Genomic DNA, 24,306 nt, shown 5'->3' on the forward strand with positions numbered 1-24,306 from the left:
AGAGAAAGAGAGAAAGAGAGAAAGAGAGAGAGAAAGAAAAAGAGAAAGAGAGAAAGAAAAAGAGAAAGAAAAAGAAAGAAAAAGAGAGAAAGAGAAAGAAAAAGAGAAAGAGAAAGAGAGAAAGAGAAAGAGAGAAAGAGAGAGAAGAGAGAAAGAGAGAGAGAGAGAGAGAGAAAGAGAGAGAGAGAAAGAGAGAGAGAGAGAGAGAGAGAGAGAGAGAGAGAGAGAGAGAGAGAGAGAGAGAGAGAGAGAGAGAAAGAGAAAGAAAGAGAAAGAGAGAGAGAGAATTTTTTCAATTTCATCAATAATTCTATTTTCCATTCCAAAGGTAAGGCTACGAGAGTTTTATTTTAAGACATCTTATAAATACCAAATATAAAGGGAGTTACTTTAACGTCCCACTAACACATACCATATCAGGTGAACAAATGCATAATGACTGCAAACTAAGGTTAATTAAACAATGCAACTAATAAAAGGAATTTCAGGTCCTCAACTTACAAATCTAATTGGTTCTAAAAAACTGTTTAGGTCGAATTGTTTGCAAGTTGAATTTTGTTAAATTTTGGTCTAGGGTCGGCTTAACCTGACTTACAGGCCTAAAATTTCCAGTTACAAAACTCAAAAAAATAGTAAAGTTTCATAGGAAATATTTTAACCATACAAACCGGAGACCTTCAATAAGAGTATGACCTTGGCACAGCTGGAAATGGCCGTTAAGCGTTCAACGAGGTCAAAACGCCAGGCTGTCAGGTCACCTGCCCACCTGATAGGTAGAACTACCTTCACTTTGACCTTTAACCTGGGACTTAACCCTTTTACCCCTGGGCTATTTGGAAATTTCCAACCCTTAACCCCCAAGGGGTTATTTTTATCCCATCACATTTTGCAGTATACTTTTTTTAAATTGCTCTAACAGGCTTAATTTTTGTCTTAGAGAGGTCAGGTTGGTCTCATTCTCTTGGAAAATGCCTGAATTTCTCAAAGAATTATAAAAAATATGAAAAAAAAAATTCTTATAGCATGTTTTTGCAAGGACGTACCGGTACGTCCATGGGGGTAAAGGGATGGCTTTTGTGAAACGTACCAGTACGTCCTTTGGGGGTAAAAGGGTTAAAGAGTGGAATAAATACATAAGGCTGGGAGGAACATAGAGAGTAGAGGTCCCCTTTTTTGTTTTTGTTTCATTTGTTGATGTCGGCTACCCCCCCAAATTGGGGGAAGTGCCTTGGTAGATGTATGTATGAAAATCATTGAAGTTTCCACATACGTTTATGCAATATATAATGCTAAAAGAATAAAAAAAATTATTATTATTACTAGCCAAGCTACAACCCTAGTTGGAAAAGCATGATGCTATAACCCCAAGGGCTCCAACAGGGAAAAATAGCCCAGTACAGAAAGGAAAAAGGAAATGAACTCCAAGAGAAGAAATAACAATCAAAATAAAGTTTCAAGATAATTAACAACATTAAATTAGATCTACCTTATATAAACTATAACAACTAAACAAGAGGAAGAGAAACCATATAGAAAGAGCATGACTGTAAAAGGAGACATATCCTAAGTCGAGTGGAAATCCCTGCATGACCAATCTGACTGCTTTACTGACCCAGGATATGTCAATGTACTTTGGTCCTGAAGAGAAGTGAAAGTCATGATTCCTGTTCAACATCCTAACTAAAGATGTTAGGCTAAGCCTCCCTTAGGGATTATCATTATTATTATTATTATTATTATTATTACCTGCTAAGCTACAACCCTAGTTGGAAAAGTAGGATGCTATAAGCCAGGGGTCTCTAACTGGGAAAATAGCCCAGTGAGAAAAGGAAAAAAGGAAATATAAAATAATTAAGAACAGTAACATTGAAATAAATATCTCCTATATAAACTATAAAAACTTTAACAAGTGGAAGTGAAATGAGATAGAATAGTATGCCTGAGTGTACCCTCAAGCAAGAGAACTCTTAACCCAAGACAGTGGAAGACCATGATACAACCCTAGTTGGAAAAGCAAGATACTATAAGCCCAAGGGCTCAAACATGGAAAAATACCCCAGAAAGAAAAAGAAATAAGGAGATAAATCAACTAAAAAAATTAAGGAACAATTTAAATAAAATATACCGTATTAAAAACAGTAACAGCATTAAAATAGATCTTTCTTATATAAACTATAAAAGGAAACTTGTCAGCTTGTTCAACATAAAAATGCTGCAAGTTTTAACTTTTAAAAGTTCCACCAATTCAACTACCTGATTAGGAATATCATTCCAAAGCTGGAATAAAACTTCTAGAATACTGTGTAATAGTGGATAGCCTTATGAGAATCTAAATTGGTTTTTCCCAAAGTGGGCAGTGGATTGACATTGTGGGCGGTAAGACATAAGCTGTGTCTGAGATTGATAGGGTCGCAATAAAAACATTCAAGAAATAACCTGTTTACGTTTTTCCTTTGTTTTTGCATAATCTTATGTCAAAACATGTACGTTTACAGAATACAATTGTCATTAGAATTATAAAATGCATTGCTCTGTTACGTGGTTCAAAGTGTATCAAGGGGGAGGGGTCTTTAGGAGTTCATCTGCAAACCAGGACACCACCATGAAAAAGTTTGGGAACCACTGATTTCGGTCCTATAGGACTGAGTGACTGAATGTACATACATACATATACAAAGGCCCTTCCCCCAATTTTGGGGGGTAGCTGACATCAAACAAATGAAGCAGAAAAGGGGACCTCTCCTCTCTACGTTCCTCCCAGCCTGACAAGGGACTCAAGAGAGTTCGGCTGGTACTGCTACGGGTGCCACAACCCACCCTCCCCCGTTATCCACCACAGATGAAGCTTCATAACACCGATTCCCCTACTGCTGCTACCTTCGCGGTCATCCAAGGCACTGGAGGAAGCAGCAGGGCCTACCGGAATGTAGTAGCATCATATGATTAATGAGAATGTATAAATTTTCTCCATACTTCCCCTAGTAAAGAGTTTCAGCCCACGATAGAGACTGTTGTGAGAATGGTTTAACGAGTGCTTAAACTATTGATAGGGTGTGGATAAGAAGCCAAGCCCTCTCAACAGTCTGAAAGCTTTACTTCTGACCTTTCGGTCCAGGACTGGGGGGGTGGGGGAGTTAGGTTATAGTCGGGTTTGTATAGCTATGAATAATTTCTGTCAATATGGAGACTCACTGCTTGGTGGGTTGTTAGTCCCCTAGAACTGAATTGGTTGGTTCTTCTTCTTCCCTGCAAGTGTCCAACCCCTTGGTCCCATATGGGAGCAAAACAGTGATTCCAGGAAGCTCGTATTTGTCTTTCGTAGGGATGAAAAGACTGATAGAACCTGTCTTGTACACAGAGACATGTATCGGCCAAATGGAAAAACCTTTAAATGGGAGATGTCAGTTTTGAATAATTTACCTGTATGATGATTAACCCTTTAACCCCCAGGCTATTTGGAAATTTCCAACCCTTAACCCCCAGGGGGTTATTTTTTTCCCAGCACATTTTGCAGTATATTTTTTTTAAATTGCTCTAATAGCCTTAATTTTTGTCATAGAGAGGTCAGGTTGGTCTCATTCTCTTGGAAAATGCCTGAATTTTTTCAAAAAATTATAAAAAATATGAAAAAAAATTTTTATAGAATTTTTTTGCAAGGACGTACCGGTACGTCCATGGGGGTAAAGGGATGGCTTTTGTGAAACGTACCACTACGTCCTTTGGTGGTAAAAGGGTTAAAACTACAATCCTTAGAACAACAAATGTTAATACCTGTATAAATCTACAACAATAACAACAAATGTAGCTGTTTCTAGTCCACTGCAAGACAATGGGATGGAGAAGACCTCGAACCTGGGGTCATATGCTACGGAATAGGACTTCTTTGACGCCGCCTTTCGGCTTTAGCTGTTTGGAAACAGCTATTTGGCACCGAACTGGTTTAACGACGTCCTTTTCGAGGTAGCGACATCCTTCCTGCGGCCAGGCTATTTTGGCACTTCGAGACCATATGAAATGCTGTATCTCTTTCTAGATGGGATCATTTTCATCTATAATTCTTTTTTTCATTCCAAAGGTAAAGCTATGAGAGTTAAAGAGAATCCTTGTTGATACAAGTGAGAGTAAATTAATAAAACAAAGATGCAAGAGAATTATTATACAAACCATTAAGAGTTATACAGGAGACTCATCCTTGGGGGGGAAGGAAGTTCCCGTCCAAACTGGCTGAAAATTCATCCGGGGAGACTGACACTAGAGTGGTATGCTGCAGACACAGTGAAGGATTCTAACACCTCGTGTACCAGTGGTTCAACAATACCAGCCGGTCCATGGTCCTTGCAACAAGAGAGAGAGAATTATTATAAGACAATTTTAAGTAAATACCATATATACAGGGAGTTACTGTAACACCCCAATAATTAATACCATATCAGGTCAACAAATTATACTTCTGATTGTAAATGAAGTATAATTAGACAATGATGTACTACAAATAAAAGTAATTACATAAGATCCTCAGCTTACATAATAATTGGTTCAAGGAAACCAAGTTAAATTTTATTAAATTTTGGCCTAGGGAAGGCCTAACCTGACTTACATGCCTGCAATTTCCTGCTACGAAACTCAACGAACAGTCCCTTTTCATATGAAATAATATCCTTTTATTGCAAAGGTCATTTTGCTTACTGTATCAAACTATAAAAGACTGCTTTATTACTATATTTCTTTATCTTATTTAAGTGTCTGAACATATGATAACACTATCCGAGATTTCTAATTTCATTTGGATTTGTTTGTAGCTACATATGTTTATGATTTAAGGACCTTCTCACCAATTTGTATCTATTTAACATGCAAACCCCAGACCTTTAATAGGAGTATGTCTTTGGCACGGCTGGAAATGGCCGTTAACCCTTTTACCCCCAGGCTATTTGGAAATTTCCAACCCTTAACCCCCAGGGGGTTATTTTTTTCCCATCACATTTTGCAGTATACTTTTTTTTAAATTGCTCTAATAGCCTTAATTTTTGTCTTAAAGAGGTCAGGTTGGTCTCATTCTCTTGGAAAATGGCTGAATTTTCTCAAAGATTTATCAAAAATATGAAAAAAACAATTTTTATAGCATTTTTTTGCAAGGACGTACCGGTACGTCCATGGGGGTAAAGGGATGGCTTTTGTGAAACGTACCAGTACGTCCTTTGGGGGTAAAAGGGTTAAAGAGTGGAATAAATACATAAGGCTGGGAGGAACGTAGAGAGTAGAGGTCCCCTTTTTGTTTTGTTTCATTTGTTGATGTCAGCTACCCCCCAAAATTGGGGGAAGTGCCTTGGTAGATGTATGCATGTATAAAAATCATTGAAGTTTCCACATACGTTTATGCAATATATAATGTCAAAAGAATAAAAAAAATTATTATTATTACTAGCCAAGCTACAACCCTAGTTGGAAAAGCATGATGCTATAAGCCCAAGGGCTCCAACAGGGAAAAATAGCCCAGTACAGAAAGGGAAAGGAAATGAACTCCAAGAGAAGAAATATCAATCAAAATAAAACATTTTAGGATATATAATGCCAAAAGAATAAAAGAAGTTATTATTATTACTAGCCAAGCTACAACCCTAGTTGGAAAAGCATGATGTTATAAGCCCAAGGGCTCCAACAGGGGAAAACAGCCCAGTACAGAAAGGAAAAAGGAAATGAGCTCCAAGAGAAGAAATATCAATCAAAATAAAACATTTTAGGATATATTATGCCAAAAGAATAAAAGAAGTTATTATTATTATTATTACTAGCCAAGCTACAACCCTAGTTGGAAAAGCATGATGCTATAAGCCCAAGGGATCCAACAGGGAAAAATAACCCAGTACAGAAAGGAAAAAGGACATGAACTCCAAGAGAAGTAATAATAATCAAAATAAAGTTTCAAGATAATTAACAACATTAAATTAGATTTACCTTATATAAACTATAACAACTTCATAAAAACAAGAGGAAGAGAAACCACATAGAAAGAACATGCCCGTTAAAGGAGACTTATCCTAAGTGGAGTGGAAATCCCTGCATGACCAATCTGACTGCTTTACTGACCCAGGAAATGTCAATGTACTTTGGTCCTGAAGAGAAGTGAAAGTCATGATTCCTGTTAAACATCCTAACTAAAGATGTTAGGTTAGGCCTCCCTTAGGGATTATCATTATTATTATTATTATTATTATTATTATTATTATTACCTGCTAAGCTACAACCCGAGTTGGAAAAGCAGGATGCTATAAGCCAGGGGGCTCTAACTGGGAAAATAGCCCAGTTGAGGAAAGGAAAAAAGGAAATATAAAATAATTAAGAACAGTAACATTAAAATAAATATCTCCTATATAAACTATAAAAACTTTAACAAAACAAGTGGAAGTGAAATGAGATGGAATAGTATGCCTGAGTGTACCCTCAAGCAAGAGAACTCTTAACCCAAGACAGTGGAAGACCATGATACAACCCTAGTTGGAAAAGCAAGATGCTATAAGCCCAAGGGCTCAAACATGGAAAAATACCCCAGTAACGAAAAGAAATAAGGAGATAAATCAACTAAAAAAAAAGTAATGAACAATTGAAATAAAATATAGTATTAAAAACAGGAACAGCATTAAAATAGATCTTTCTTATATAAACTATAAAAAAAAAACTCAAGTCAGCCTATTCAACATAAAAACATTTGCTGCAAGTTTGAACTTTTAAAAGTTCCACCAATTCAACTACCTGATTAGGAATATTCCAAAGCTGGAATAAAACTTCTACAATACTGTGTAATAGTGGAAAGCCTTACGAGAATCTAAATTGGTTTTTCCCAAAGTGGGCAGTGGATTGACATTGTGAGCGGTGAGGCAAAAGTTGCGTCTGGGCGCGATAGTCGCAATAAGAGCCTTTAAGAAATAACTAGTTTACTTTTTCCTTTGTTTTTGCATAGTCTTATGTCAAAACATGTACGTTTACAGAATACAATTGTCATTAGAATTATAAAATGCATTACTCTGTTGCGTGGTTCAAAGTGTATCAAGGGGGAAGGGGTCTTCAGGAGGTCATCTGGAAACCAGGGGGACACCACCCTGAAAAAGTTGGGGAACCACTGATTTCAGTCCTATAGGACTGAGTGACTGAATGTACATACATACATATACAAAGGCCCTTCCCCCAATTTTAGGGGGTAGCTGACATCAAACAAATGAAACAGAAAAGGGGACCTCTCCTCCTATGTTCCTCCTAGCCTGACAAGGGACTCAACATAGTTCGGCTGGTACTGCCAGGGGTGCCACAGCCCACCCTCCCCCGTTATCCACCACAGATGAAGCTTCATAACACTGATTCCCCTACTGCTGCTACCTTCGCAGTCATCCAAGGCACCGGAGGAAGCAGCAGGGTCTACCGGAATGTAGTAGCATTATATGATTAATGATAATGTATAAATTTTCTCCATACTTTCCCTCGTAAAGAGTTTCAGCCCACGATATACTGTTGTGAGAATGATTTAACGAGTGCTTAAACTATTGATAGGGCGCGGATAAGAAGCCAAGCTCTCTCACCAGTCTGAAAGCTTTACTTATGACCTTTCGGTCCAGGACTGGGGAGGGAAGTTAGGTTATAAGACTTAGGTTTGTATAACTATGAATAATTTCTGTCAATAGGGACTCTCGCTGGTTGGTGGGTTGGCAGTCCCCCTAGAACTGAACTGGTTGGTTCTTCTTTCCTGGAAGTGTCCAACCCCCTGGTCCCATATGGGAGCAAAACAGTGATTCCAGGAAGCTCCTATTTGTCTTTCGTAGGGATGAAATGACTGATAGAACCTGTCTTTTACACAGAGACATGTATTGGCCAAATGAAAAAACCTTTAAATGGGAGATGTCAGTTTTGAATAATTTACCTGTATGATGATTATGGGTTTGCATAGATTCCACCATCCCTCGTTTAGGAAGAAGATGGATGATACCTCTTTAAAGATAAAAGAATGGAGCTCTGATATGTAACTTGAAAGCAGTATGGCAGGATGTAAAAACCCACACCATTTATTAATCCTACCGACGATAGTCCAACAGAAAAAACTTACCCGTTACTTTATCAGTACCGGGACTTTCAGACAAGGATATTAACCCTTTTACCCCCAAGGCTATTTGGAAATTCCCAACCCTTGACCCCCAGGGGGTTATTTTTTTCCCAGCACATTTTGCAGTATATTTTTTTTAAATTGCTCTAACAGCCTTAATTTTTGTCATAGAGAGGTCAGGTTGGTCTCAATCTCTTGGAAAATGCCTGAAGTTTTTAAAAAAATTATCAAAAATATGAAAAAAAAAATTTTTATAGCATTTTTTTGCGAGGACGTACCGGTACATCCATGAGGGTAAAGGGATGGCTTTTGTGAAACGTACCAGTACGTCCTTTGGGGGTAAAAGGGTTAAAACTACAATCCTTAAAACAAGAAATGTTAATACCTGTAAAAATCTACAACAACAACAGCCGCAGTTTCTAGTCCACTGCCGGACAATGGGATGGAGAAGGTCTCGAATCTGGGGTCATATACTACGGAATGGGACTTCTATGGAGCCTTCTTTTGGCTTTAGCTGTTTGGAGACAGCTATTTGGCACCAAACTGGTTTGCCGACGTCCTTTTCGAGGTAACAACGTCCTTTTTGAGATAGCGACATCCTTCCTGAGGCCAGGCTATTTTGGCACTTGAGATGAAATGAAATGCTGTATCTTTTTTTCTAAATGGGATGGATTTCAATGTGATGCAACATAGAAACCTAATCATGCTATTGCAGAATTTGTCCATCCATCCATATACCAAGGCACTTCCCCCAATTTTGGGGGGTAGCCGACACCAACAATGAAACAAAACAAAAAGGGGACCTCTACTCTCTATGTTCCTTCAGCCTAATCAGGGACTCAACCGAGTTCAGCTGGTACTGCTAGGGTGCCACAGCCCAACCTCCCACATTTCCACCACAGAATTTATAAAAGCATATAACATGGTCAAGAAAATGAAAGAGTAATTTTTGGAAGGTGAAGCTGGTTAGCTTTTTTACACAAATCCAATGTGTGGTATGCAGATGGGATTAAGATGTCTTCATTGTCTTACCAGGTGTATGTTATTATAGCAAGACGACATGGTGGTGTTCTTCCTGTTGTATGCCCTATTATCGAATAAGCACAGGACATACTTTAGAATGTTCTGGATGATAAATGAATTATTATCAGATTTACAGCCTTAAGGATTATACTGGGATCATGAACAAACTGCTTTTTTGCCATTAGTCATGTTGAAAGGATGCTTCTTCCATTTAGGCCATAATGTACATGAGTATTTGAAGTATCTTAGGCTCTATATTATTATTATTACTTGCTAAGCTACAACCCTAGTTGGAAAAGCAGGATGCTATAAGCCCAGGGGCTCCAACAGGGAAAATAGCCCAGTGAGGAAAGGAAACAAGGAAAAAATAAACAAACTATATAAACTTTAACAAAACAACTGGAAGGGAAATTAGATAGTGTGCCCAAGTGTACCCTCAAGCAAGAGAACTCTAACCCAAGACAGTGGAAGACCATGGTACAGAGGCTATGGCACTACCCAAGACTAGAGAACAATGGTTTGATTTTGGAGTGTCCTTCTCCTAGAAGAGCTGCTTATAGCTAGTCTCTCTTCTACCCTTACCAAGAGGAATTCTAGTGCTTTAGCCTGATTGCACAAGTTCTTTGTGCTGTTTTTGTACAAGTGATCCAACCATGAGAATGCATACAAGGCGTAATATGGAAGCCGTTCTAAAGTTTACAATCTCTGGATGACAATTCTTACACCATTGAAGAATGTCTTTCCCCTGTCTCCCCAACTCTAGTGCAGAAATGGGGGAAAGTCTGATCATGCGAGAACAACTCCGCAGGCGAACCAGGGTCAGGATATCGTTTAGCAAGAGGAAGTGGTGGCTTAACATCAACCTCAATTGAGGTGGAGTCAAGAATAAAGACCAAACGGTACTCCTCTAAGTCACTCACTCTTAGATGTCGTAACAAAAGGATCTAGAAAACTTGTATTATAAGCAAATGGAATCAAGGGAGTATGAGATCTAATGGGCACCAAAGGATGAACCTGGGGAATCACCTTTGAAAACAGAGAAAGTTTCAGGACATCCCTTCTATCCACATGCAGCCGAGACAGCCACATTCCATGTTCGTAGGAACTGGGACATTTCCGCTTCTCTTAGAAGTTGATCTAGGATTGATTGATTGATTCAAAGTTTTCAGGTACCCTGACATCTAAGGTCATTGACGCCGATATCATTTAGTTTATATATATGAAAAAATAAGAGAATATTCAATTAAAACCATATAAGTTTAATGTCATTATAAAAGTTAAATAGTTTTCAGAAGACCTGCTTCTGAAATAAATCTAAAAATGCCACTTGCATAGCAGGACACATCATGTCCTAGAATCTTGGCAAGGATGAACCTGCCACCTTCACCTTGAGTCTCAAACAAATATATATTCCTTAGGTTATTATAATTTGGGCATTCGGTCAACAAATGCCTTACTGTTAGAGGTACTAAACAGTCGTCACAATACGGTTGGTGTTGGCCCTTCAGCAGAAACTCGTGTGTCAACCGAGTGTGACCAATACCGAGACGACAAAGAGACGTCTCCCATTTTCGGGGCATCATATCATACCTCCAAGGTGATATGATATTTGTTACTTCCCTCATTTTATTCCCATCTAGACTATCCCAGTGCTGTTGCCATTTATTGCAAACCAATTTCTTGGTGTCAGGTAAGAAATCATTACAGGGAATGGGATACCTTCTTGGCAGCAACTCGGATGCAGCCTCCTTAGCCAGTGAATCTGCCTTCTCATTCCCGGACACACCTACATGTGCTGGAACCCAACAAAATTGAACTGTTATACCTCTCCGTCCAATAATAAAAAGCCATTCTAAAATCTTTAAAACTAGAGGGTTATTAGAATTAAAAACTTCTATAGCTTGAAGGAAACTCCTTGCATCACTAAAAATTGTAAAATTACCCTCCTTCTCCAACGCTATTTTCTCAATAGCGGTTAATATGCCATACAGTTCGGCAGTAAATATGCAAGCGGTCAGAGGAAGTGCACCTCTACAATTAAAACCATTACTATGTACTCCAAATCCAACGCCAGCATCAGATTTGGAGCCATCAGTATTATAGAAAAGTCTATCCTCTATGTTCTTTAACATGTTCAATAAAAATAAGACCTGGCTCCTAGATCTGACATATTCTTCTTATCTCCTACAAAATATTTACAAAAAGATATCTCTGGTAACTTCCATGGAGGCATTGATGATACCTTGAATGGAAGTACCTTACTTCTAATTATATCCAGACTATTTAATAATCGTTTCACCCAAAAGCCATAAGGTTGAGGAGATTTTGGGTGCAACTCAAAGTATGATGCTTGTCTTACAAGGCTTGCAGTCTGAAAGGCTAGAGAGTTAGGGAGTCTTTGCAATCTAAACCAATACCGAATAATGGAAGACATTCGGTAAAGGTCCAGAGGCAACTCTCCAGCATCAACAAGGAGACTTGGGATAGGCTAGGTTTTAAAAGCTCCAGTAGACCATCTAATACCTGCATGATGTATTGAATCTAATATTTTCAACCAGCTTGGGGTGGCTGAAGAATATATTTTACATCCATAACTAATTTTGGAAAAAATCAAGGCCTTGTATAATTTTAAAATAGTATTGCGGTCTGCCCCCCATGATGTATGGGACAATACTTTTAAGATATTCAGAGCCTCAAGACATTTAGCTTTCAACACTTACAAGTGAGAAACCCATGTAAGCCTACAATCAAATATCAAACCTAAAAATTTAGCTTCACTTAAACATGGTATCAGTTGACCTTTAATGTATATATCCGGGTCTGGATGTACTCCCCGGATACGACAAAAATGGACAATGGTAGTTTTACTTGTCAAGAACTTAAATCCATTCATATCGGCCCAATGGATAATTATATCAATAGAGAGTTGGATTTTTCTCTCAACCATTGCCATTCTGGCCCCAGCAAATGATATGGAGAGATCATCCACAAATAATGTTGCGAGAACATCCCGGGGAATGACTGAGGATATCCCATTAATTGCTAGTGCAAAAAGGGTTACACTCAGCACAATCCCCTGAGGAACTCCTTCCTCCTGGCATTTACTGTGATAGAGCTTCCCCAACTCTCACTTGAAATGCTCTACGTGAAAGAAATGCCTGAATAAATAGTGGTAGTTCTTTTAATCCTAGTTCATGAATTGTTTTAAGTATACCATATCTCCATGTGGTATCATATGCCTTTTCAAGATAAAAAAAGACTGTCACATGGTGCTGTTTGGAAGCAAAGGCTTCACAAATAGAGGACTCAAGTCTTATTAACACATCAGTGGTCGAGTGTATTTTTCTGAATCCACATTGAATCGGTGATAAAATACCCTTCTTTTCAAGGTACCATATCAGCCTTGCATTGACCATCTTCTCCATGATTTTACATAAACACGAAGTCAATGCAATAGGTCGATAGCTTGCTGCTAAAAACTTGTCCTTACCGGGTTTTAAAAAGGCTAAAATAATGGCTAGTTCCCAAACACTTGGGTAACTATGATCATGCCATATTCTATTGATAATACTTAAAATAAATAACTTCGTATTAAAATGTACATGTTTAACCATTGCATATGGAATTCCATCGGGTCCAGGAGCTGTATCGTTGCAAGTAGCGAGTGCGGATAAAGTTCTCTTTCAGTAAAAGGAGAATTATACGATTCTTCCCTTCCTGTTGCAAAATTTAAAATTTTCTTTTCTTCAATGCTCCTGTACTGGTGACCAGGAGCTGCTACACTCTTGCACAATACATTTGAAAAATGGTCAGCCATTTCCTTCAGTCACAAACTGACCATTCACTTTCAACACTGGTGGTGGGTTCGGGGTAAATTTGCCTGCAATTTTTTTTCATTTTCCTCCATACAGAAGATGGTGGTGTTCTACTATTAATGGAGGAAACAAAAGCCACCCAAGATTGGCGTCTAGCTTCTTTCATGGCACGAAGGAACTGTGCTCTACACTTTTTGTATGACATCAAATTTTCATTCGTACGGCGTCTACGCAATCTAGTCAGGGATTTTCTGGTGGCTTTGTGCAAGGCTGTTAATTCTGAGGACCACCACGGGACTGGTCGTCTTTTGAATAATCCTGTGGTTTTGGGAATCGAATTGATTCCTGCTGTATGAAGAGTTCCATTCAGTGAGTCTATGGCATCATCAATACTTTGAAACTGTTCTGCTCTCCCTTAGATTTCACTTAGCGCAGATAATTTAACCCAGTCTGCCTTATCAAGATTCCATCATGGAGATCTTTGTAAAGGTGGACCATTGTTGGTGTTTACAATGATTGGTGCATGACAAGGAACCTGTCTGAACATGGAAGTGTGTGGGCTGTCCTGTATTAAGGAGTCCGACATCCTTGTTTTCCACAATTGATGATATAATATTGCCCCTGGTGTTTGCTAAAAGAAAAGGTTGAGAGACCTGTTGAATCACCTCTACTAAATCATCATACGATATGTTATCATTTGGAGGCAAGTACAGCGAACATATTGTATATTTTCTCCCTATATCAATCTGTACAACCACTGCCTACAGAGGTGTACGGACAGATAAAGGTATTTGGGGAAGGAACACCTCGACGAACTTCCGTGAGACTTACGCCATGGCTCCCTACTCCGTGATCATAAGGTGTCCTATAGCTGATATGTTCGCGAGGACAAGGGGTATTAGCATCAAGCTTGCTCTCCTGTAGACATACGATTATGGGGGAATGCTCGTAAACCAGGAGCTCAAGTTCTTCATATTTGGCCCTTAAACCCTGACAGTTCCATTGCAAAATGGAGGAGAAAACTATGGATTATTTCTGGAAGACATCTTGGATGAGGTTTTCCCATTAGCAGTTTTTAATGTAACATTATTACCAGTAGGTTTCTTCAGAGGTGGTCTTGTTATGTTGGGTTTTATGTTTGTGTTTTTCTTTGTATCCTTTTGATCTATTTGTTGAGGTGGATGGTGGACCTCAACTTGAATTTCTGATTTATTCCGTTTATCTTCTGGTTCATTAGAAACATCAACAGACAAAACATCAAATTTATTCGATGTCATAACCTTAACGTTTCTAATGGAGGGTGGAGAGAGAGATGGAGGTCTCTCTCTTTTCCTATTTATAGGTGGTGAGGATCTACCAGGTTTTTGCACCTTCCCTACCACAGGTGCACCTGGTAACTTGGTTTCGGGTGGAACTTCCATCAAATCAGGCAAAGACATGGCCTGAAAGAGGTTAGTACTATTGCTGGTAATGGGGGGATGAAGTTTGCATAGAAGTGGGCAGTGCCGCAGTTTTAATACACAGTGAGAAAGCCTTGGAAGGCAATACGCTTACCTTGTCACGCAAAACTTTACTATCGTTAGATGATGTATTTCTTTTCTTGGAATTACTGGCAGCACTATGTGGGTTCGATGTCTCCTGTGGTATATTTTCTCTTGATTTCAATGCCTTTGCATAGCTGTTTGTTTTTTTCAGTAGTCTTTTGGCATGTCCTACACTTATGTGTTCTACACTGGATTTGTTGAGGGCTGCTTCTTCAAACTTATAAATCTTGCAGCTCCTGTCAGTGGATTTATGGTTTGAATTGCAATTCAAACAGCTGGGTTCAAGTGTACACTCTCCATGATAAGGATTGGCACAGATGCTACACATTTTTTTCATTTTTACAAACTTTAGAAGGATGTCCAAATTTAAAACATTGTAAGGGCTTTTGTTTAAAAGGTCAAACTTTAATTCTTTCATTTTCAATATTGATGTGGAAAGGCACATCAGCATCCTGGAAAGTAAAGAATAATCATCGACGTCCCAGGAATCTTATGCACTTTCCACACCGTTAATGGGCACATGAGTAGTATTTCCTCTTTTGTAAATTCATACATTTCTTTATTGAAGACTACTCCCCTTCCGTAAGTAAAATTTAGGTGGGGTTTGACATCTAAAATATCCTCATCACTGCTTGTCTTAAGGTTAGACAGTATTACTGATTGCGTGTATGATTTTCCATGGATTTAGGAAGCTATTTTTCCCAAAGCGAGATATATCACCTGGTGCAATGGTTCCTACCTTTTTCTGAGTTTGTTAATTTTAAAATAATTCCCATTACTCCTTTTAGGATCGGCAACAAGTGGCTTGTTGGTTTTGGCTTTCTCTGGGGGAGCATAGTTATATCGATATCTTTGTCAAACCAGTCAGCAGGTCTATATACATCCAAACTGTTTGGTATCTTATCAAATAAGGCACCCATGACATTTAGGTTATTAATTTTGATATCATTGATGTTACATATTGCATTGAATGCTTTTTCAAGATTATTATAAGTTATCCATGAATGCCATTTTTCATTTTCAAGTTTCATTCTAATTTCTTTCACCACTTCATAGCATCTAAATGCTTTATATAGCATATCATAATCAGTATTGATTGAAATTTGGGTAACATGAAGGATTCAAAGTTTCCCTTTAGTACCCGACTTAATTGGTTTTAAAACATTAGTAGAGGGGTCTTTTGTTCCTAGGTCGTCAACAGAATTTTCCTTAATTGAATTAGAAGAGGTCGTCAACAGTACCGGGGGAGAGTCAGCGTATCCAGGGGATGGGGGTTCGTTAATTAAAGAATCCATTAGACGAGAGAGAGAGAAAAGGGTTAGTTTGATGTACCTGCTCGAGAATGTTAGGCCATCACACGTCAGAAAGGAAATGTGCACTCTCCACTATCGGCACAATGAGATTATACTTCCCATATGGTCCACTCCATACCCTACCCGAAGGATAGCATCAAAAGATATAGAGGCACACGTGTAAGCTGAACCCGCCTGTTAGGACTGAGACCAAGAAATTATGGAATCATCCTCCCCATATCTGTAATGACGGGCTTCCGGCCAAAAGCCGAGAGTCCTACTTCAAGCGTTCGATCCCCCTGGATTGCGAAGACCCAACACTTGAGAATAGTTCCGCCAAAAAGGTCCAAACCATCCTCGGGATGGCTGAGATCATCCAATACTCTCACATATAGCTTTGAATGTAAATACCTCCCAACCACTACACCTTCTCCAGTTCGTCAAAGCAGGGCAGCAATAGCAAATATATAACCATCCGTGCCAGCAGCTATAATGGATGTAGAAACATCCAAGCCAAAAGAAAAAGAAAAATCAATAAATACATATATATATAAGGGAAATTTTTCTCGTGGAGTTGGTAAAGCAACATGAAAGTTTATAAAATTAGGAGATGGTGGAATTAATATTGAAAGAAAAAGATGAGAGAGAAACTTAGATTCGAACTGAGGGAGCAATTTCCCCAAGTTCAAGAGCCCTCTTGCTCATCACCAAGTTTCAGCTTGGGAATGAAACGCCGTGCTGAAGCTCACTGACTTCATCAAGGCATTCTCTCATGAAGAGGGTTCCTGGTTTTAGAATAAATAGCAAATGAATTCCAGTAAGTTTCAATAAAATAATGGCACCTTCAAATCAAAAGATTTTTAACCCTTTTACCCCCAGGCTATTTGGAAATTTCTAACCCTTAACCCCTATGAGGTTATTTTTTTTCAAGCACTTTTTGCAGTATTTTTTTTTTTAAATTGCTCTAACAGCCTTAATTTTTGTCATAGAGAGGTCAGGCTGGTCTCATTCTCGGAAAATACCTGAAGTTTCTCAAAAAATTATCAAAAATATGCAATAAAAAATTTAAATAGCATTTTTTTGCAAGGACGTACCGGTACGTCCATGGGAGTAAAGGGACGAGTTTTGTGAAATGTACCAGTACGTCCTTTGGGGGTAAAAGGGTTAAAGACAAAAACTGGATTTTCATACAAATAAAATGGTAACAGAATAAATTTTGACAAGACATGCAGTATCCCCTTCCAGTAATAAGGGTGAAGACACCCAAGGGTTTGTGAACAGACCAATTATAAATGCTTCACATTTAGACAAATTATTGATTTGGAACAATCTTTTGTAATGAGTATGAAGTTATACTGTGTTTAACTTCATACTTGCCGGTCTTAAGACCACACTAGATAACCTATAACTTTTAATTGAATGAAGGCAATAAGTTTACATAGAAATTAAAAGACAACTGAACTCTAAAGGCTGTGCTTAAGAAAAAAAAAAATTATCAAGTCAATGTCTATTTAAAATTCCACATAGGGTGATAAGAAAATTTCTACCATATTTGTTAACTGGGTAAAGATGCTTAAATTCCTCCCGGTGCACAATCTTGAAATTCACTTCTAATCTTGATTGTCAGATCAACACTAAGACGTACCGCATTGCAGACTGTGAAGAATTACCTGTAGAAATAAATGAAGTATTAAAAACATTGACCTTTTTTGTTCACTCAACATCAAATTCACTTATTACTAAGCGAAAAACCAGATTTTACTACAACATTTAAAGACACGAGAATAAATACTAAAAAAATCCTAAATATATCTACAAATGAATGAATAATTACATACATACATACACTAAGGCACTTCCCCAATTTTGGGGGGTAGCCGACATCAAACAAATGAAACAAAAAAGGGGACATCTCCTCTCTATGTTCCTCCCAGCCTGACATGGGACTCAATCGAGTTTGGCTGGTACTGCTAGGGTGGCACAGCCCACCCTCCCACACAATGATTAATTAGTAATTAAAAATTGAAAAACGATGGCAGTTACAATTTCATTAAACTGAAAGACAAATAGGCCAAAATGGAAAAAAAAAAAATACATTCAATGGAGCCTTTGTAGGATGACGGCCAGATCCGTTTTCATTCATAGAAAATGGGAATATTATAAAGTGGGGTAGACTGTGGCCGTCTTTCTAAAATCGAGTTCGTAGAAAACTGGAATATTCTGAACTGTGGCCGTCGTTCTAAAAACGATTTTGGCGGGAGAAGCTAACTTAAAAAACCCACCTAACCTATGCTAAAAGCCGTATCCTTACCCAGGGGGGCTTCGCCCCCCCGGGAAACCCCCTTTACCTACTACGGGAGCGAGAAGATTCGTGGCCGGAGTAAGAACTCGAGCCACAAATTTTCGGGTAATTTAGGGTTTTCGGCAAAAAACATAAAAGTGTGCGTTTAAGCACATATTTAAGATCCGTAGACCATTTCCAAACGTTTTTATTCTATACAAGATAACAGTCGGAGCGATAATAAGCAAATTAGGACGCTTGGCCGTAGCGCTACAAACTACCCCATTCAATACTTGACGACTTTCAACAAAACACCTCGACAGGATTGCAATTGGATATATAGAATCTAGCCCATATGAAGTACAAAGAGACAAGACAGCAGGGTGGGAAGAAGAAAGCAGGTATAATAGTCAAGTAGCTGAAGTAGAAGAGCCTAGAGTCCGACGGCGAAAAAGACAAACTAAATTAGGGCACAGGAGCTTTCAAAAGCAAGTAAAATGAAGGGACTCGATAGTTGATGCTGAAGTTTATCAATAAAACTACAGTTAACCCTTTTACCCCCAGGCTATTTGGAAATTTCCAACCCTTAACCCCCAAGGGGTTATTTTTTTCCCAGCACATTTTGCAGTATATTTTTTTAAAAATTGCTCTAACAGCCTTAATTTTTGTCATAGAGAGGTCAGGTTGGTCTCATTCTCTTGGAAAAAGCCTGAATTTTCTCAAAAAAATTTCAAAAATATGAATAAACGATTTTGTTATAGTATTTTTTTGCAAGGACGTACCGGTATGTCCATGGGGGTAAAGGGACGAGTTTTGTGAAACATACCAGTACGTCCTTTGGGGGTAAAAGGGCTAAGCAAATCATCTCTCTAATTCTATTATCTGTGACTATATACTGGCTGCTGGAAGATGCCCAGTACAGTATCATAAAATATTCCTCACTAAACCACCCAATATAAATTGCTTGTTGAATGATCTCCAAGTTCTTATCTAGCCATCTACGTATTGTGCGCAGAAGGAGCAAATGGATGCCTCAAGTAGTCACTTCAAAACAATGCTGTCAACACTTGCAGTACTGTACTTCAGTACTAAACAATGCTGTCAACACTTGCAGTACTGTACTTCAGTACTGTTTGTTACCTATGCACTGCAGTAAAGGTTACAGTACTATACAGTGTCTGAGTACCTTTAGCCACACTTTGCGTTGTCCAAAACTGATGAAAATTCACATGTTCAGCAATTGGCATTTAGTAAATCCATTAATAACCAACATGAAAACACAAAATGACAGACTAGGTTAGATATTGAGAAAATGGGTTCGTGTCGACTGAAGGCAGAAATTTCAGAACACGACTGAATTATGACTACGTTTACACCTCCAAGAACCGCTCGGTTCATCTTCCTTTCTTACAATTACGTTTTACACCATCAATTGGTGTAATTGTGTCATTATTTGTACCCGATCTGGCTACTCCGAGGACATGAAAGTGCCGTAATGGCGCCCTTCACGACCTGCACAAAGTGGCATGGTTGGTCCTCACGGGTAGGAACACCTGAAAAAGAATGCGAGAAAAGAAATTAGTTCCAGCTAGCTTAGGTTAACGGGAGAGTGAGACACATCTACACTCTACTGAGCCAAAATAAAAAGTGACCGAGTCACCAGTGCTTGTGGGAGCAGTGGGTGAACACACCACCGCTAACTACCGGGTTACTAAAACCCTAGTCAACTTCAGTTTTGACTAGTTTTCACCTCAGCCGAAATAACAATATTAGGTTAAAGAGCGGAAGTTTTGTATCTTGTGCCGGGACAACTTATGTTCATATTAAAAATACTTGCAAGAAAAAAATCTACAGCTAAATACAAAACAAGTCACTGAAAATGACAAATTCATAGATAATTTGTATTTTTCCCAAACTAATACAGACCTGGAGTTATTTATGTGGATTATCTTTCAGCATAGCTGAAAGGTAGCCATTAGATTTCAACTGCGAGGTGGCAACCCTGCTTACCCACTCAAGGGTGGCTGGGGGGAACTACAGCAGCTCCAGTTGACATAGATGATAACCTCTGGGGTAAAGGAACACGTTCCTTTAGACGTGTAGAAAGGTCCGGACTAATAGGTACGTTAGCGGACCTATTAAGAGAGAGCGGAAGAGGACCAAGACGCAAGACCTCCAGTAGCTTCTCCTTTGACGGGGAATGCATCAACCCAAAGGACGGCCACAGCAGACAAACAGCGTCGTCTGAGAGGTTCTCCCCTGTGGATGGCTCCCTCACTGCCTCTCTAGGGGAGACAATGGGAGGAGACACCAAACGAGGTTATCCCAGCGTTACCAGGGCGCCACTCATACTCAACTTCTTCCCCTTCCAGGCTGACCCCGAAGGGGGAGAATCCCTTTTAAACTACTACTTCCGCATACCAAACCTCACCCACTGGTATGGCAACCACTCCCGACACACTACAAGGGGATTCCTTCGAACACGAGCGACTTCGGTACAAAGGACAGTGTATGCAGTGTGTGTGAGGATCAGTCTCCTCCGAGGACATGAAGGTGCCGCAACGGCGCCCATCACGCCCTGGACAAAGTGGCGTGGTTGGACCTCACAGGCAGGCTCACCTGAAACAGAAAAAGAGAAAAGAAATTTGTTCCAGTCAGTTTAGGTTAACAAGCAAGGATGTAGGGATCACCATGTACCGTAGATCGTACTCTGAAATGAGAAAAAATAAATATTTCTTTAAAATAACTTTAATAAATTAAAAAACAAAATGGTGGTAGCTAGAATACAATTAGGAAATTAAATTTTTCTGGATTAAGTTCTGAAAAAAAGGTACAAAAAAAAAATTATAAGATTTCCTGAAAAAGATATAAATTCTACAAGCAAAAATTACATATGAAGACGACTCTGATAATAACGACGAAGATTTTGACGAGTTCGATGACACCTAAGACTTCAAATATGATAACATCAACAACGACCTTGTTTGTAGTATGCATTTTGAAATCCATCCATAAGAGCTAGTTGTTACACCTTGAGTCAAACCACATGGTTCTATACAGTAAAGTGGGAGGAATAAATGTGGTTGAGGAATGAAGTTGGTGTTTGTAAAACACTAACATTCCACGAAGGCAAACCTCTTCCTTCCCACTAGGTGATATTGAAATATCCCTGCCAGAGATATTTTTCTCCTTTTGTTCCTACTCTAACCCTCCACTAGAGTAGGAGACTCATCTTCTTGCAAGCACAGATAGTGGAGTTTGTGTGCTAAAACCACACATCTTCTGGCAGGACACATCATAGCGGCAATTGTGCTTGAATCAGACATCATCTAGCAGATCACATGATAAGTTTACATTTTTCTAGTCATGACTAGGAGATTCCAGGACCTCCTAAGAATGCAGTGCAAAATATTTGGGTTAAAACTCCCTATTCTTTATTTTATAGATAGCCCTATCTTAAAACCTTTTAAGAGCTTTGGAACACTAATTGCAAGATTCTGCAATGTCTTCTGGGAGAGTTTATCGCTGGTACTCCTAATACCTCACGGTAGGTCTGCAACCGGTTAATCCCTTGCATGATAACCTTAGGTCAGGGTTCCATTACGTTCGTTTCTCACGTTCCTCAGGAGTCTTGTCCTTCAGGCCGAGGATTCTCGACCTAAATCCCAAGGTTAAAAAGAGTGGGAACGGGGAGTAGCTTACAGGCGTTTCCCGATGTTCCGAACGGAATAAGGTGAGTGATGGCGAAAACCTTCATAAAATATCCTTTCCAACATGCGATGATGCTGGGATCACCATGTACAGTAGATCCTATTCTGAAATGAGAAGTAACACATATTTCTTATATAAAGTATAGAGTTTAATAAATTAAAAAACAAGTGGTGGTAGCTAAAAAAATTAGGAAGATTCAATTTTTCCGGATTAAGTTCTGAAAAAAAATGTAAAAAAAAAATTATAAGATTTCCTGAAAAAGATATAAAATTCTAAATGCAAAAATTACATGTGAAGACAACACTGATGACGACGAAGACTTAGACGAACTCAATGACGATGACTTTGACGACGACCTTGTTTGTAGTATGCATTTTGAAATCCATCCATAAGAGCTAGTTGTTACACCTTGAGTCAAACCACGTGGTCCTATAAAACGGGAGGAATAAATGTGGTTGAGGAATGAAGTTGGTGTTTGTAAAACACTAGCATTCCACGAAGGCAAACCTCTTCCTTCCCACTAGGTGATATTGAAACATCCCACCCGGAGATATTTTTCTCCTTTTGTTCCTACTCTAACCCTCCACTAGAGTAGGAGACTCATCTTCTTGCAAGCACAGATAGTGGAGTTTGTGTGCTAAAACCACACATCTTCTGGCAGGTCACATCATAGCGGCAATTGTTGTGCTTGAATCAAGACATCTTCTAGCAGATCACATGATAGTTTGAATTTTTCTAGTCAAGACTAGGAGATTCCAGGACCTCCTAAGTATGCAGTGCATTAAAGTATACCATATCGGAACAAATGATCATTTACAAAATAATGCTTTCATTTCTATCATTTTGTAGATAATACTCTGAAAGAAAAAATAGTAAATTAACTACAGTATAACACAATTATGAAGAACATTTTCTTCCGAATAAAGTCCTCCGAAATCATACTAAAAAATACCAGCATTATAGAACAGGCTAATATATAAATCAGCCTTCAACACAATATTTGGGTTAAAACTCCCTATTCTTTATTTTATAGATAGCCCTTTTCTTAAAACCTTCCAAGAGCTCTGGAACACTAATTGCAAGATTCTGCAATGTCTTCTGGGAGAGTTTATCGCAGGTACTCCTAATACCTCACGGTGCGTCTGCAACCGGTTAATCCCTTGCATGATAACCTTAGGTCAGGGTTCCATTACGTTCGTTTCTCACGTTCCTCAGGAGTCTTGTCCTTCAGGCCGAGGATTCCCGACCTAAATCCCAAGGTTAAAAAGAGTGGGAACGGGGAGTAGCTTACAGGCGTTTCCCGATGTTCCGAATGGAATAAGTTGAGTGATGGCGAAAACCTTCATAAAATATCCTTTCCAACATGCAATGATGCTGGGATCACCATGTACAGTAGATCATAGTCTGAAATGAGAAGTAACACATATTTCTTATATAAAGTTTAATAAATTAAAAAAACAAGTGGTGGTAGCTAAAACAATTAGGAAGATTAACGTTTCTGGATTAAGTTCTGAAAAAAAAGGTAAAAAAAAAATTTATAAGATTTCCTGAAAAAGATATAAATTCTTCATGCAAAAATTTCATATGAAGACGACTCTGATAATAACGACGAAGACTTAGACGAACTCAATGACGATGACTTTGACGAATGCAATACTAAGACTTCAATATGAAGATAACATCAACTTCGATAACTTCAACGACGACCTTGTTTGTAGTATGCATTTTGAAATCCATCCATAAGAGCTAGTTGTTACACCTTGAGTCAAACCACATGGTCCTATAAAATGGGAGGAATAAATGTGGTTGAGGAATGATGTTGGCGTTTGTAAAACACTAGCATTCCACGAAGGCAAACCTCTTCCTTCCCACTAAGGTCATATCAAAATATCCCTGCCAGAGATATTTTTCTCCTTTTGTTCCTACTCTAACCCTCCACTAGAGTAGGAGACTCATCTTCTTGCAAGCACAGATAGTGGAGTTTGTGTGCTAAATACCACACATCTTCTGGCAGGTCACAAAGACAATTATGGGCAGCCCCAGTACGATACCAGGGTTTTAAGGGTGGGGGAGTGTCATAAACGAGAGATTTACAGCAATAAGAAGTCAGAAATGCAAAATAAGAACAACATAACCAGTTGGAAAAATACATGGATCAAGTAAGTGGCTGAACATAGGCCAACTATGATTATTTAACACATTTGAGATTTGTAAAAGGGTACAGAACCTAACAAACCCACCTAACCTAACTTAGTAGTTCCCAGGTCGCAACCCCTAGCCGGGGGCAAGGCCCCAGACCCCCTTCCTAGGTCACAACCCCTAGCCAGGGGCAAGCCCCCAAACCCCCTTACCAGGTCACAAACTAAAGCGAAATGACAATTCACAAATAAATCCTTACCTTAAGTTTGGGAGGTCGAAGGCTGTGGGTCTTCCGTTGACAAAGGAAGAACTGTCACTGACCCTGTCGTAAACGTAGATGGGTGGGGGGACAGTTTGGCGGCTTGAAGCAGGGAATTAGACCTCTTGTGCTGCTGGAAAAATAAGCACACTT

At 38.9% G+C, this 24,306-nt stretch overlaps 1 long non-coding RNA gene across 1 annotated transcript in view; it reads right to left on the reverse strand.

Moving 5' to 3' along the window:
• The window catches only part of LOC137637481 (uncharacterized), a 178,299-nt gene that overhangs the window by 141,530 nt on the left and 12,463 nt on the right, over positions 1-24,306 (reverse strand). The window lies entirely within an intron of this gene.

The sequence above is a fragment of the Palaemon carinicauda genome, unplaced genomic scaffold (genome assembly GCF_036898095.1).
Source record: "Palaemon carinicauda isolate YSFRI2023 unplaced genomic scaffold, ASM3689809v2 scaffold78, whole genome shotgun sequence".
NCBI classification, from domain to species: Eukaryota; Metazoa; Arthropoda; class Malacostraca; order Decapoda; family Palaemonidae; genus Palaemon; species Palaemon carinicauda.